Here is a 14,504-nt window from a genome sequence, read left to right on the forward strand (position 1 = left end):
AAGGGTAACCGCAACCATGGTCTCCGAGCTGATAGTCCATGATGCTGCAAACGTCGTCGAACTGTTCGTGCAGATGGTTGATGTCTTGCAAACGTCCCCATCTGTTGACTCAGGGATCGAGACGTGGCTGCACGATCCGTTACAGCCATGCGGATAAGATGCCTGTCACCTCGACTGCTGGTGATACGAGGCCGTTGGGATCCAGCACGGCGTTCCGTATTACCCTCCTGAACCTACCGATTCCATATTCTGCTAACAGTCATTGCATCTCGACCAACGCGAGCAGCAATGTCGCGATACGATAAACCGCAATCGCGATAGGCTACAATCCGACCTTCATCAAAGTCGGAAACGTGATGGTACGCATTTCTCCTCCTTACACGAGGCATCACAATAACGTTTCACCAGGCAACGCCGGTCAACTGCTGTTTGTGTACGAGAAATCGTTTGGAAACTTCCTTCATGTCAGCACGTTGTAGGTGTCGCCACCGGCGCCAACCTTATGTGAATGCTCTGAAGAGCTAATCATTTGCATATCACAGCATCTTCTTCCTGTCGGTTAAATTTCGCGTCTGTAACCCGTGATATTCGTGGTGTAGCAATTTTAATGGCCAGTAGTGTAATTATGTTTTTTATATCGGGTGGTTCTTTTTGATATACCCTGAATATTGTAGGAAATGTGGTATTCCACTGGCTTCACATATTAGTGGATCATGTCGCTGCGTGAGGAAGCGGTGTGTCAATGGACAATGTCTTATCGTGGTTATGATAGTAAGTTCCCATGGGACAAAACTGCTGAGGTCATCTGTCACTAGGCTTACACACTACTTGATCTAACTTAAACTAACTTACTCTAAGAACAACACTCACCCCCATGCTCGAGGGAGGTCTCGAACCTCCGAAGGTGGGAGCCGTACGAACCGTGGCAATGGGTCCCAGACCGTGGCAAGGCACCCTAGACCGCGCGGCTACCCTGCGCGGCGACAATGTCATATACTTATCCTGGTGGACATCGCTTCCTTCCATCGGTGTGGCTGCCAGGAGTACTAAAGCGCTGCGTAATAGCGGTTTCGTGGCGTCAGTGAGCCTCGGACGCCATTACCAGGCAGGAGGCAGGCAGGAAGAGTGGAGCCATTCTTTGTTTCGATGACTGTTGCAGTCAAATGGGCGTTATTAATGACAAAGCGAACGCCAGCTGGTGGCCCCGCCGGTGCGCGCAGCTGGGGCCAGGCGGGGGGCGGTGGAGTGGCGCTCTAACGACACAGCGCTGTGTGCAGTCGCCCCAGCTTGGCGCCGCCTCGAGAGCGGATCGGCGGGCTCTCAGGAGCGCGGGCGCGCAGAGTGCTCCGTGCGGAGCGGCGCGACGCGAGTGCAGCTGCAGCTGCGACGCTGCCGCGCGGCAGAAAGCCGAGCTGCGCGTACTCGCTGTCGCTGACTCACCGTACCCTCTGCACTTAGACCGTGCCACATCTTCCAAAGTCACTGGCTCTCGCCTACTGGTGTCCCAAACCTTCGGTGTCAAAATCATACTCACCACAGAGGGCCCTAAAATGAGTCTACATCTATGTGATTACTCTGCTATTCACAATAAAGTGCCTAGCAGAAGGTTCACTAAACCACCTTCATGCTGTCTCTCTACCGCTCCACTCTCGAACGGCGCGCGGGAACAAACGAGCCCTTAAATTTTTCCGTGCGAGCCCTGATTTCTCTTATATTTTATCGTGATGATCATTTCTCCCTATGTAGGTGCGTGCCAACAGAATGTTTTCGCAATCGGAGGAGAAAACTGGTGATCGAAATGTCATGAGAAGATCCCGTCGCAACGAAAAACGCCTTTGTTTTAATGATGGCCACTCCAGTGACACTATCTCCCCTATTTCACGATAATACAAAACGAGCTGCCCTTCTTTCTACTTTTTCGATGTCATCCGTCAGTCCCACCTGATGTGGATCCCACTCTGCACGGCAGTACTCCAGAATAGGGCGGACAAGCGTAGTGTAAGCGGTCTCTTTGGTAGACCTGTTGCACCTTCTAAGTGTTCTGCCAGTGAATCGCGGTCTTTGGTTTGCTCTACCCACAATATTATCTATGTGATCGTTCCAATTTAGGCTATTTGTAATTGTAATCCCTAAGTATTTAGTTGAATTTACAGTCCTCAGATTTGTGTGACTTATCGCGTAATCGAAATTTAGCTGATTTCTTTTAGTACTCCTGTGAAAAACTTCGCACTTTTCTTTATTCAGGGTCAATTGCCACTTTTCGCACCATACAGATATCTTATCTAAATCACTCTGCAAGTAGCTTTGATCATCTGATGACTTTACAGGACGGTAAATGACAGCATCATCTGCAAACAATCTAAGATGGCTACTCAGATTGTCTCCTATGTCGTATATATAGATAAGGAACAATGGAGGGCCTATAACACTTCCTTGGGGGACGCCAGATATTATTTCTGTTTTACTCGATGACTTTCCGTCTATTACTACGAACTGTGACCTTTCTGACAGGATATCTCGAATCCAGTCGCACAACTGAGGCTTTAGAATAAAGTCTGATTGTTACCGGCAAAGGCGCTAAACATCTTAAACCTCACAGCAGCCCCGGATCTACGATACTTCCGAACCAGGGCAAAAACTTGGTAGTGGCGCCCCCATCCCCGAACGTTTGAGATAAGACGTCAAAAATTTAAAAAAACTTTTTTTTTCAAGCAGATGTTTATTTTGTAGCGCACATCTTTCTGAAAAGTTTGATACACTAATATACGTCGGAGAAAATGTAAGAATGTTATTTGGTCTTAAGTGTGCCAAAGCGCAGTGCCACGCTTCTTCACACAACATTCTTCTATCACACGTCACAGTATTTCGCTCAGTGGAATTCAAATGTCTATATTTTATAATGGAAACCATCAAACCTATATTCAGGACAGTGGAAATTAAAATTTCCTGTGGAGCCTCTCCCGCTCCCAGTCGGCCGGTTTGATATCCTATCCCCCCTTAAAAAATTCTCGTAACTGAGCCTGGATGGGATTATTCTCTTATGAAAATTTGCACTCTTCATTGCCTATCAGCTATTAACTAGCCCTGTCCCATTTTGTCTGCGGGAAAGTTTTTTTATTTCTAGATGCGACAGGGGATTCCCCTGCCTTCGACATCACCTACACTATGCACGCATTCAAAAATCAACTTATTATTCGTTTAGAAATCAACTTAGAATGTCTTCAAAACTATTAAAAAACCATTTAGGAAGAGTTTCAAAATCATATAAATAATCGATAGACCAATGTGCGCTGGATGCCAGCGCTCTGTGAAACGAGGTTTCTTTCTTCAAGAATATGAATTTGGCGCTCCCTGAAATTGCCGACCGGGGCAGATCCATCCCCCCCCCCCCCCCCCCCCCCTGCCCCACTACATCCGGGATTGCCTTACAGCAACAACTTAAACTTACAGAGTGTCTCTATTAAGAGTGTTACCGCGCACTTTTTCTTGTGTTTCGGAAGATATTTGCAATTTCTTTTTGCAATGTGTAGCTGGAGTTATTCTTAACAAATACTGGTCATCGGGTCTTTCACTTAACGACCAGTATCGATGGAAGACGTCAGTCTGTTTTCCATTATAAACAAAATGATTTTTCAAGCTGGATTTTACGTGCCGATTCCGTAGACCGATCCCAAATTAGTCTCATGCGATACTCGTCTTATCGATAAGTAATAACAGCGACAGAAAAACACGAATAACCAGTACTGAAAGCAACGCCCGGGTGCGCTGACTGCTACCGACAACCGCCATGCAGTAGCGCGCTCTTCAGTCGCTGCCCGTGTACTGGTTTTACTGTGCGTCTTAACTCGTATCGACAAAACGCACATAGCACTAGACTAATTTGGCGCCGCTCTATATAATGGGCACGTAAAATTCCGATTTAAAAATAATTTTGCTCGTAACAGGAAACAAACAGACGAATTCCGACAACATTGGGCGTCGCATGAAAGACGTGACGAGCAGTATTTGTTTCGGCTAACAGATACACAGTGTAAAAAAGAAGCTGAAAATATCTGCAGAAATACAAGAGAAAACTGCGCCTTACGACTCTTAGGTGAGACACCCTGTATACAGCGAAAGCATCCGATAACGCAAGGAAAAAAAGTTCCGCAAATAGGTGTGTGATTACGTACCACTCTATTTGGGGAGAGGGAGGAAATTCATTCCCGCGTAACGGCGAACGCGAAACACCCCCTGTTTGTCAAATAGGTAATTATTTTCTTTCATAATTGAAAACTCGAAGCCTTACAGAAACCGCGATCAACCTTAGTAAAATTATAACAACAGCGCCTGGTTCACCCACTACATTTTCCTTGCGTTGACAACCGATTACGATCTAGTGCACAGATTATTTTAGGTTCAAAATGGTTCAAATGGCTCTGAGCACTATGGGACTTAACTTCTGATGTCATTAGTCCCCTAGAACTTAGAACTATTTAATACTAACTAACCTAAGGACATCACACACGTCCATGCCCGAGGCAGGATTCGAACCTGTGACCGCAGCGGTCGCGCGGTTCCAGACTGTAGCGCCTAGAACCGCTCGGCCACCCCGGCCGGCTCATTTTAGGTCCCAAACTTTTATTTCTGCAGTAACGTGTAGCATTCAACTCATTTAGAATTTCAGATACGAACTTCGCATTTCAAATATATGAACAGCAATTTGCAGTGGACTTGGTTTCCCGTTGTCTTCCTTTGATTTGTGGATGGCGTATTGATGGGGTACTTGTTTCGCGGGGATGACTGTTGTGAATACTTATGCACTGCAATGCTGTGGGTATTATCTTACGGATAAAGCCGAAGGAGATTCATGATTCGATGTGCCATCTCGAAACGTTCAGCAGAGATTAGTTTCAACGGCACAGTGCTTCTATTAGACATCTCTCAATAGCAAATGACATACCATTGTCTTCCTCCGACCTGAGAACCAGGTTTACTCAACCAGTTACGAAGAGGTATTCCAGTTTAGACTGTAATCCGAACTATGGCAGTGCTTTGTATTTTTCGTATACGCAAAACATTTCTACTAGTGACAGGTAGGCTAAGGGCAGAAAAGAATGTTAGGCCTGACCAGCGATAAACATTTTTCATGAATCCACACTACTTATTCTCGAAACGTGTCATCGGTGCAGCTGGGCACAGTTTAGTCGTCCTGCAAAGAAGTGATCGTTAATAGCATTTTATGCGATAACAGCTGAGGAGTCTTATACGTACAACAACAACGTAAATAACATACCACATCTACGGGCCTCGCACTGCCAAGGAGCCCGCACCCGCGTGCTAAGTTTTTTTCGGGAAAACAAACAGCTATCAGTTTTAAATTGAAAATAATAACACTATTTAGGTTTACATGCAAATGATTGTTCAAAATGGTTCCAATGGCTCTGAGACTATGGGACTTAACTTCTGAGGTCATCAGTCCCCTAGAACTTAGAACTACTTAAACCTAACCAACCTAAGGACATCACACACATCCATGCCCGAGGCAGGATTCGAACCTGCGACCGTAGCGGTCGCGTGGTTCCAGACTGTAGCGCCTAGAACCGCTCGGCCACCCTGGCCGGCGCAAATGATTGTACAGGAATAATATATCATTGGCATGAAATTGTGTGTATTTTTGTTCGTTTGAATAACACATTCGTCGTTATCCGTTTTATCTATTAGAAATTGATAGAACATTTTTTTATGCATGTTTGTTCAAATTTGATTTTCTCTTGATTATTATGAACTTGTACAAGATTATCAGCTTCTGACTGTTAACTTAGCTCGCCTAAAAACCGTACTATTTTTACATTCATGTTTTACGTATCTTCAATTAATTTTATGTTTAGTCTGTATCATCTGTTTGTCTTCTCGAAAAAAAAATGGTTCAAATGGCTCTGAGCACTATGGGACTGCCGGCCGCGGTGGTCTAGCGGTTCAGGCGCTCAGTCCGGAACCGCGCGACTGCTACGGTCGCAGGTTCGAATCCTGCCTCGGGCATGGATGTGTGTGATGTCCTTAGGTTGGTTAGGTTTAAGTAGTTCTAAGTTCTAGGGGACTGATGACCACAGATGTTAAGTCCAATAGTGCTCAGAACCATTTGAACCATTTTTTAACCACTATGGGACTTAACATCTACGGTCATCAGTCCCCTAGAACTTAGAACTACTTAAACCTAACTAGTCTAAGGACGTCACACAACACCCAGTCATCACGAGGCAGAGAAAATCCCTGACCCCGCCGGGAATCGAACCCGGGAACCCGGGCGCGGGAAGCGAGAATTTTGTCTTCTCGATCTCAAAGCATTTCTGTATAGTTTTCATACATGCCTTAATGTTTAACCCAGCCAGATACGACAGTAAAAACTTATTGTCTTCAGATGAGTGTCTCACTATTGGGTTTAAACTAAGAAATTCAATCTCGTAATTTTATAGTTTTAACGAGAGAATCACTATTAGGTTTCCGCACCCAGCACTAAGCACAAAGTAGATCAGGCATTTCCAATCTGTGTATAATGTGTAGCTGGTATCGGTGGCCGAGCGGTTCTAGGCGCTTCAGTCCGGAACATCGCGACTGCTAAGGTCGCAGGTTCGAATCCTGCCTCAGGCATGGATGTGTGTGATGTCCTTAGGTTAGATAGGTTTGAGTAGTTCTACGTTCTAGGGGACTGGTGACCTCAGATGTTAAGTCCCATAGTGCTCAGAGCCATTTGAACCATTTGTATAGTGTGTAGGTAGATACTGTCGTTTTCACTCAAGAAATTATACAAACGCATCATTTGCAGAAAGCATTTGAATTAGCTAATCCAACTAAAATATCCTTCAAAATAGCTGTGTGGCAACTGGAAGTGAGGTTTACCCTAGAACGCAAGGTTGACACTGCTCCCTGAGAGAGAGCTGTAACTTTTCTGCGAAACGCAGCGCGAAGTAAATGACTTGCTGATGTCCTCTTTGACCGAACAAATCCGTTCTGACTCCTGTAAGAAACTTCTCATTTGCTTCGGTGACAATATTTTGCGCAGTATTCGATTAATTTCACGAGACGCAAGTGCATTTTTACTACTTTTTTTATTGTGCAGACTAAGCTTTCTTGATGACATCTGGTTTAAAAGATCTTTATTATATGGTCGAAATTCCGTGCACATGTTTCTCAGACGAGTATTTCTCCTCTGTAATGCCGCTACGGAGTTCTGTAAACTGCCTTTACCCAAATCTGTTTTAGAAATTGCATCTTAACTTTGCTGTATTTCGGTTTTCAACCTTCATCCAACGAAACCGGTCGGAATAAATGTGTGAAATTCAAATATTTAATTGTATAAGACACTTATCAAAACCGTTCTTCCGTGCTTTTCTACAGGCCCTATGCTTCTTCTATGGACCTCACGTTTGTTGCAACATTCTTTCGCTCCATCTATTGCACGTGGTGTGTTACCACTGGCGCTACTATTACAAGGCAAAATAAGCGGTAGAAATGCATCGCTCTTAAGCACTCATGTCGATGATAAATTTAGCAGTTCCGAATACAAGCCTCTAACTTAATCAGTTTCTCCGACAAGACGTGAGCATATTCTAACATTTGCAACGTTCACAGCGTCTCTCTGCAGCATTTCGGCAGCCAAATCTTTTGCATACGTGCATTGCGAGGGAAAGCATGAAAAACTATTTCGGTCCTTCTAGTGTTACGACTGTGAGAATTAGAGCGAATAACAGCACACTGGCACCGCTTAGACACAGTCAAAACACTTCCACTTGCAAATCACTAACTAATCGATAACGACAACACTCATGAAATTACACAGCCTCCAACATACAAACATGTACAAGAAGTGTCCTTCTGCGACGTAATGCGCTAACTGGCAGATACGCGTTTCCTTTCGCGCGGTGTTTACTGCACCGCCGTGGTCGTACGGAAAGTGTAGCGAGTTTCTATCCAAACTTCCGTCTTAACTAAGGTAAGTGTATTATAAGACGCGTTTCATTTTTAACGTCATTTGCAATAATTTATAATCAGTACCGAGACAGCCAGTGCCTAGAAAGACGGATAACTCATAGTTCTGCTCGCTGGCAATTCGAGCGATTATTATTCTCCCTTAGCGAACATCATGACTAAAAACACACTGCTCTCTTGGTTAGTTTCAGCGTACACCCATTTGTTATGCGTACAATGCAAGCCATTTGACATGCTTTATAAAGCGTAACACGATGAAACATTTATCCAGGCCACCAGTGCCTGGGTGAGTGCGAGTAACTGCCCAGTAACCACGCTGAAGCTGGCTAGCAGAACAGATACTGGAAGACCCAGAGTCGAATCGAGACAGCTCTCATCTGCACTATCTGACAGTCTTGACGCGTTACCGCACAATCAGCTCATGGGGTTAACTATTTTTTTCCGGTGAAAATAAATTTTATTAGATGATACTCTCAAATATTGTAAGAAAGTAAAATAATACATGTGTACATGTTGTTGAATGGGTCCTCAGCAATTTATCATTGCTACGAGTTCCGTGCGACTGTAGTCTGGGTCTGTGTTACTGCGCAAGAAACTGTGTACACGTCTGCAATTCACCCAATGATACTGGCTTGCTAATAGAACTGAACTGAACTGAACTGAACGTTGCCACCTAAATTCTCTCGTTGATTGAACTGTATCATAATTTCGTATTTCCAAGTCCAGTGCAAACTCGTCTCCACGTTTCAGCGGCACTGGACGAATTAGTCACTCCTCCGCTGTAATTAATTAACCAGAAATAATTCGGAGAACCTGCTTAATCTCCCAGCACTAAAATATGTTATTTAATACTGCCGCACAATCTGTTTAATTTTCTGTAATAAGCTTCGTTATGATTAAACTGGCCTCGTTGTTACACTGTGTTACTGGACGTAGCAAGTGCGCTTTTATATATTTATTAACTTTTTTTGCTGCATGTGCTAACCAACCGGGCATTGTAAAAAAGATTTTATGTTGATTCCTACGTCGCTCAGTGCAAGAAAAACTGTATATTAAACAAGAATAATCGGAACGTGCGCTGTTTTGAAAATTAAAATGTATGCCGAACCGAGACTCGAATTTGGGACCTTTGTCTCTCGCGAGCAAGTGCTCAACCGACTCTATTATACAGGCACTAGTGGCGGGACGGGTTCGTGTGCCCGTCCGGCACACAGTCTTAATCTGTCAGGTAGTTCCCAAACAGCTCACACTCCGCTGTAGAGTGAAAAATTCATCCGGGAAACAATCCCCTAGAGTGTAGCTAAGCCGTGTCTCTGCAATATTTTCTTTCACAAGTGCTAGTCCTGCAAGGCATGCGGGAGAATGCCTGTGAAGTCTGGAAGGTAGGAGAAAGGTAATGGTGAAAGTGAAGCTGTGATAGTAAGCCTTGACCCCTGCCAACGTAGTTTAGTCTGTATCAGCACCGCTCGCGAATTGCGAAGTTCCAGGTTCCAAAACAGGTCCGGTCCAGACTGTATACCAGTCAGCTGAATTTCAAAGTTTGCTGATAAAATAGCTGCATATTCAGCAATCATATACAACTGCTCGCTCGTAGAAACATCCGTACCCAGAGACTGGAAAGTTGCTCAAGTCACACCAATAGCCAAGAAAGTAAATAGGAGTAATCCGATAAATTACAGACCCATATCACCAACGCCGATTTGCAGTAGCGTTTTGGAACACATACTTTGTTGGAACACTATGAATTACCTCTATGAAAACGATTTATTAACAAACAACCCTGCCGGCCGCGGTGGCTGAGCGGTTCTAGGCGCTTCAGTCCGGAACCGCGAGACTGATACGGTCGCAGGTTCGAATCCTGCCTCAGGCATGGATGTGTGTGATGTCCTTAGGTTAGTTAGGTTTAAGTAGTTCTAAGTTCTAGGGGACTGATGACCTCAGATGTTAAGTCCTATAGTGCTCAGAGGAAAAAGAAAAACAAAAACAAAACAAAAAACAAAAAAAACACGGTTTCAGAAAATATCGTTCTTGTGAAACGCAACTAGCTCTTTCCTCTCACGAAGTAATGAGTACTATCGACAGGGGATGTCAAACTGATTCCATATTTTTAGATTTCCAGAATGCTTTCGACACTGTTCCTCACAAGCTACTTCTAATCACAGTGCTTACCTAAGGCGTATCATCTCAGTTGTGTCTGGATGCGTAATTTCCTGTCAGAATGGTCGAAGTTCGTAGTAACTGACGGAAAGTCGTCGAGTAAAACAGAAGTAATGACTGGAGTCCCCCGAAGAAGTGTTGTAAGCCCTGCGTTGTTCCTGGTCTATTTAAACAATTTAGGAGACAATCTGAGCAGCCTTCTTACATTATCTGCAGATAACGCTGACATTTACCGTCTTGTAAAGTCATCGAAACAAATTGCAAAATGTTTAAGGCAAGACATCTGTATGACGAGAAAGTGGCAATCGACTCTAAGTAATGAAAAGTGTGAAGTCATCCACATGAGTACTAAAAGAATGACACTAAATTTCAGTTACACGACAAATCACACATATCTAAACGCTATAATTCAACTAAATACATAGGGATTACAGTTACGAATAACTTAAATTGGAATGAACACATAAATAATGCTGAGGGGGAAAGCAAACCAAAGACTGCGATTTATTCACAGAACACTTAGAAAATGCAATGTCTACTAAAGAGACTGCCTACACTACGCCTGTCCGCCATCTTTTGGAGTATTGCTATTCGGTGTGCGATCCGCATCAGATAGGACTGACGGAGGACATCGAGAAAAAGGGTAGCTCGATTTGTATAATCGCGAGATAGAGGAGCGAGTGCCATGAATATGATACACGAATTGGGGTGACAATCATTAAAGCAAATTTATAGGATAATTATCCGCTTCAGTTTCCAGTAATTTTCTTAAGCTATTGCCTGACTAGTGGCGAAACTTAAAGCTTCATCTTCAGATATCACCAGCTGCAAACAAGAAGCTACTAACGTACAAGTACTATCGGATTAACGTATTAAAACGAAAGCTATAAAAAAAAGTAAAACTAAACTCCGGCGGTACCGACCTGCCACCGATCATACTCAGCCCACAGGCGTCACCGCATGTGGATATGGAGGGGCGTGTGGTAAGCACGCCGCTCTCCCGGCCGTATGTCAGTTTCCGAGACCGAAGCCGCTACCAAGTAGCTCCTCAGTTTGCCTCTCAAGGACTGAGTGCACACAGCTTGCCAACAGCGCTCGGCAGACCGGATGGTCACCCATCCATGTGCTAGCCTAGCCCGACAGCGCATAACTTCGGTGATCTGACGGGAACCGGTGTTACCACTGCGGGAAGGCCGTTGGCAAAAGCTAAAGTTGTGGAAAGTTGTGCGCTCACATGATTATGGGAACATAAATGTGTGGCGGTCGGGACAGTCAGTAATGGGAGATAACACTGCCTTAAAACAAACGCATGGGACTGGAACTCAAACGCTAACTTTATGGATGGTTCCGTACAGAAATGAACTCAGGGACAATGTAAATTTTAGCAACTGAGCTCACGTATAGGACCACCCAGCACAGCGCCCGCCTGGACACCACAACACGGAAGCGACTAGTGCAGATGGGCCAGAAATCCGCTGACCGCAACGGCGTAAGCGACTGACGAAGGAGCCAATGACGTGGGGAACCGACGTAAATAGCCACAACAGAGGGGGAAACGGCTGTTGACTGCTCCGTTCGCTTACATACGTTTGGTTCACAAGATCGACACAAAATAGAACTACAAATATAAGAATAATTAACAACACGCAAACGTGGGAACCGTAAAAAATGCTAATAGCCAACGTTACAAAGTACATCATCAGATTAAAGAGATACAACAATAAAACATAAAACAGTGGGTACGGATGATATATAAAAATAGGAGTAAAAATTGAGCAGTACGACAACGAGAGGTGAGGTGTGGTAGGAGAATGATGCTAACTGTTAAGATCGGTACCCACGTATAGACTTGTCTTGCACAGCAAAACCTTCATAGTATAAAAAGCTAAGAGAGGATTAAAATGATAAACGCAACAGGAATAACAATGTACACCTATAAGACAGCACTTTCCACACAGCAACCAACGTAATAAAAATGGGCGGAGAGTAAAAGGTGCAATAAACTAGAACTAGGGATACCGGGTAACGAAATTTAGACTGCGTGAAGTGGATGGGATCCCTGCGGATCCCACTGCGATCACATGACTTCCGGGCCGTCTGCACTAGTCACTTTCGTGTCGTGCTGTCCAGACGGGCCATGTGGTTGCTGATCCTCTATGTGAGATCAGTTACTTATTTATGTACACTATTATTGATTTCACTTCTGTCCGGAACTCTCCTTAAAGTTAGCGTTTTTCTTCCAGTCCCATGCGGTTGTTTGATCGAGTGTGACCTCCATGATTGACTGTCCCGAGCGCCACACATTTACGTTCCCATAATTATGGGAGTACATGACTTTCCGCGACTGTGGCTTTCATTTTAGTATGTTAGCCTCATAGTACTTTTACGTTAGTGGCATATCCTCTTGTAGGCAGTTGGTGGCAACTGAAGATAAAGCATTAAGTTTCGAAACCGGGCGTCGAATAAATTAAGAAAATTACTGGCAATTGGAGCGGATTTTTACCCTATACTATGTTCCTCAGACGCAGCTGTTCACGTAATCAAATATCTTGCATTAAAACAAACGCGTTTTATCTTGCGGCAGAATCGTCTCATGAAATTTCAATCACCAACTATCTCCTCAGAGTGCAAGAACATTTTGTTGGCACCCACCAACATGGGGAGATACGATCACCATAATAAACCAAGAGAAATCAGAGCTCGCACGGAAAGAGTGAAGTGTTCATTTTTCGCGTGCGCTGTTGAGGCATGGAACGGTAGGGAAATAAAATTGGTCCTTCGATGAACCTTATTCCAGGCATTTAATTGTGAATTACAGAATAATCACTCGCATCCGGCCAACCTGATTTAGGTTTCCCGTGATTTCCCTAAATCGTTTCAGGCAAATGCCGGTATGGTTCCTCTGAAAGGACACTGTGGACTTCCTTCTCTAATCCGATGGGACCGATGACCTCGCAGTTTTATCCCCTCCCCCGAATCAACCAACCAACAGAGTAATCACGTAAATGTAGACGTAGGTCTGGCAAAAAGTTTTAATGTTGCTGCAAGTTTAAAGAAAGAATTTATTCCTTGCATTCAGAACGATGTAGTAAGCGGAAAGAATCGGGTGGAGGTGCAGCTGTAATGTCGACATACCCCTTCGCAATGAAAATGTTTGGAAGGATGATTTACTGTGAAAGATCAAATTTCGGATAAGATGAACTATTGGTCATGGCGCCCGCATTCTTCAGACGGGATTACTATTCTTCCACTCGCCCTCGAGTGAACTTTATCTCGCTTTACTCAGAAAGGTAATAGTTCTTCCTATTGAGAGGCTCAGTGAAATCGATTTGTGCTCTCTCCGGCAATAGGACTGCAGAAACGTCGCCGCAGACAGAGGCATCAGAATGCACTCGAACGCAAGTTCTTTGCCGCTACAGCCCTTTCGCTCCCCCGTAACGCGAAAACAATTTTCTGACCATTTGGAGAGGTGCCCATCGGCGAGCGCGGCGGAAGTGGGGGAGCGGTGATCCCGGGCAGAAGAGCTGCAGGCGGGGGAGCCGTCGGTAATAGCCCGCCGTGGCCGCGGCAGCACAATGGCGGAACCCGCGCCCCCGCGGGCCGACAGAGAGAAACCGGCAAGTAATCACGCGGGCCCCTCCAGCCGCGCCTCAGCTCGCGCAACGCACCGCTCGCTTCCTCCAGGCGACCGGTTTCGCAGCCGTTACCATTCCTCGCTCACGCCTACACCAGCACCCACGTGTCAACTTCCATAACAGAGCGCCGTGGCCCTGCATTTCACTCCCGTCGGAAACTCGCAAGTGCGCGTTTCATAACTGCTGACGTCGATCCCCAGATTTTTCTCGGCCAACTCCTTCTCTTGCAGAACAGTTAGTTGATACTAAAATCTTCTGGCTCGTTAGGCGGCGACATATTCTCCTACAAACTTCTTCAGTTGAACTGATCTTCAACATAAGCACATGCAACGTCCTGTGCACAAATACTACCGTATGAATATGCGATTGCAGAACAATCACTGGGAGCAGTCACACACATAAAATACACTTTAAGGAAAACAACAGAAAAGAACAACGCACCACGAAAGAATTGCCCGAATGGGACGGACATTGGTAGATCTAGTGTAACTCTACAGACAGACAAACCACAATAAAGCCAGACAAATTGTATGATTTATCCAAGAGAAAGAGTTTTACAAATTAAGCAAGTCAATAACGCGTTGCTCAACCTCTGGCCCTTATGCAAGCAGTTATTCGCCTTGGCAGTGATTAACAAGATTGTTCGATGTCCTCCTGAGGTATATCATGCCAAATTCTGTCAAACTGGAGCGCTATATCGTCAAAATCCCAAAATGGTTGGAAGGCCTGCTCCAAACATTCTCA

General features: G+C 44.8%; 1 pseudogene; it reads right to left on the reverse strand.

Moving 5' to 3' along the window:
• Positions 1-11,208: 11,208 nt before the first annotated feature.
• Positions 11,209-11,326, reverse strand: LOC124614375 (annotated as a pseudogene).
• Between the last annotated feature and the right edge of the window lie 3,178 nt (positions 11,327-14,504).

This window comes from Schistocerca americana, chromosome 4, assembly GCF_021461395.2.
Source record: "Schistocerca americana isolate TAMUIC-IGC-003095 chromosome 4, iqSchAmer2.1, whole genome shotgun sequence".
In the NCBI taxonomy this organism is placed as follows: domain Eukaryota; kingdom Metazoa; phylum Arthropoda; class Insecta; order Orthoptera; family Acrididae; genus Schistocerca; species Schistocerca americana.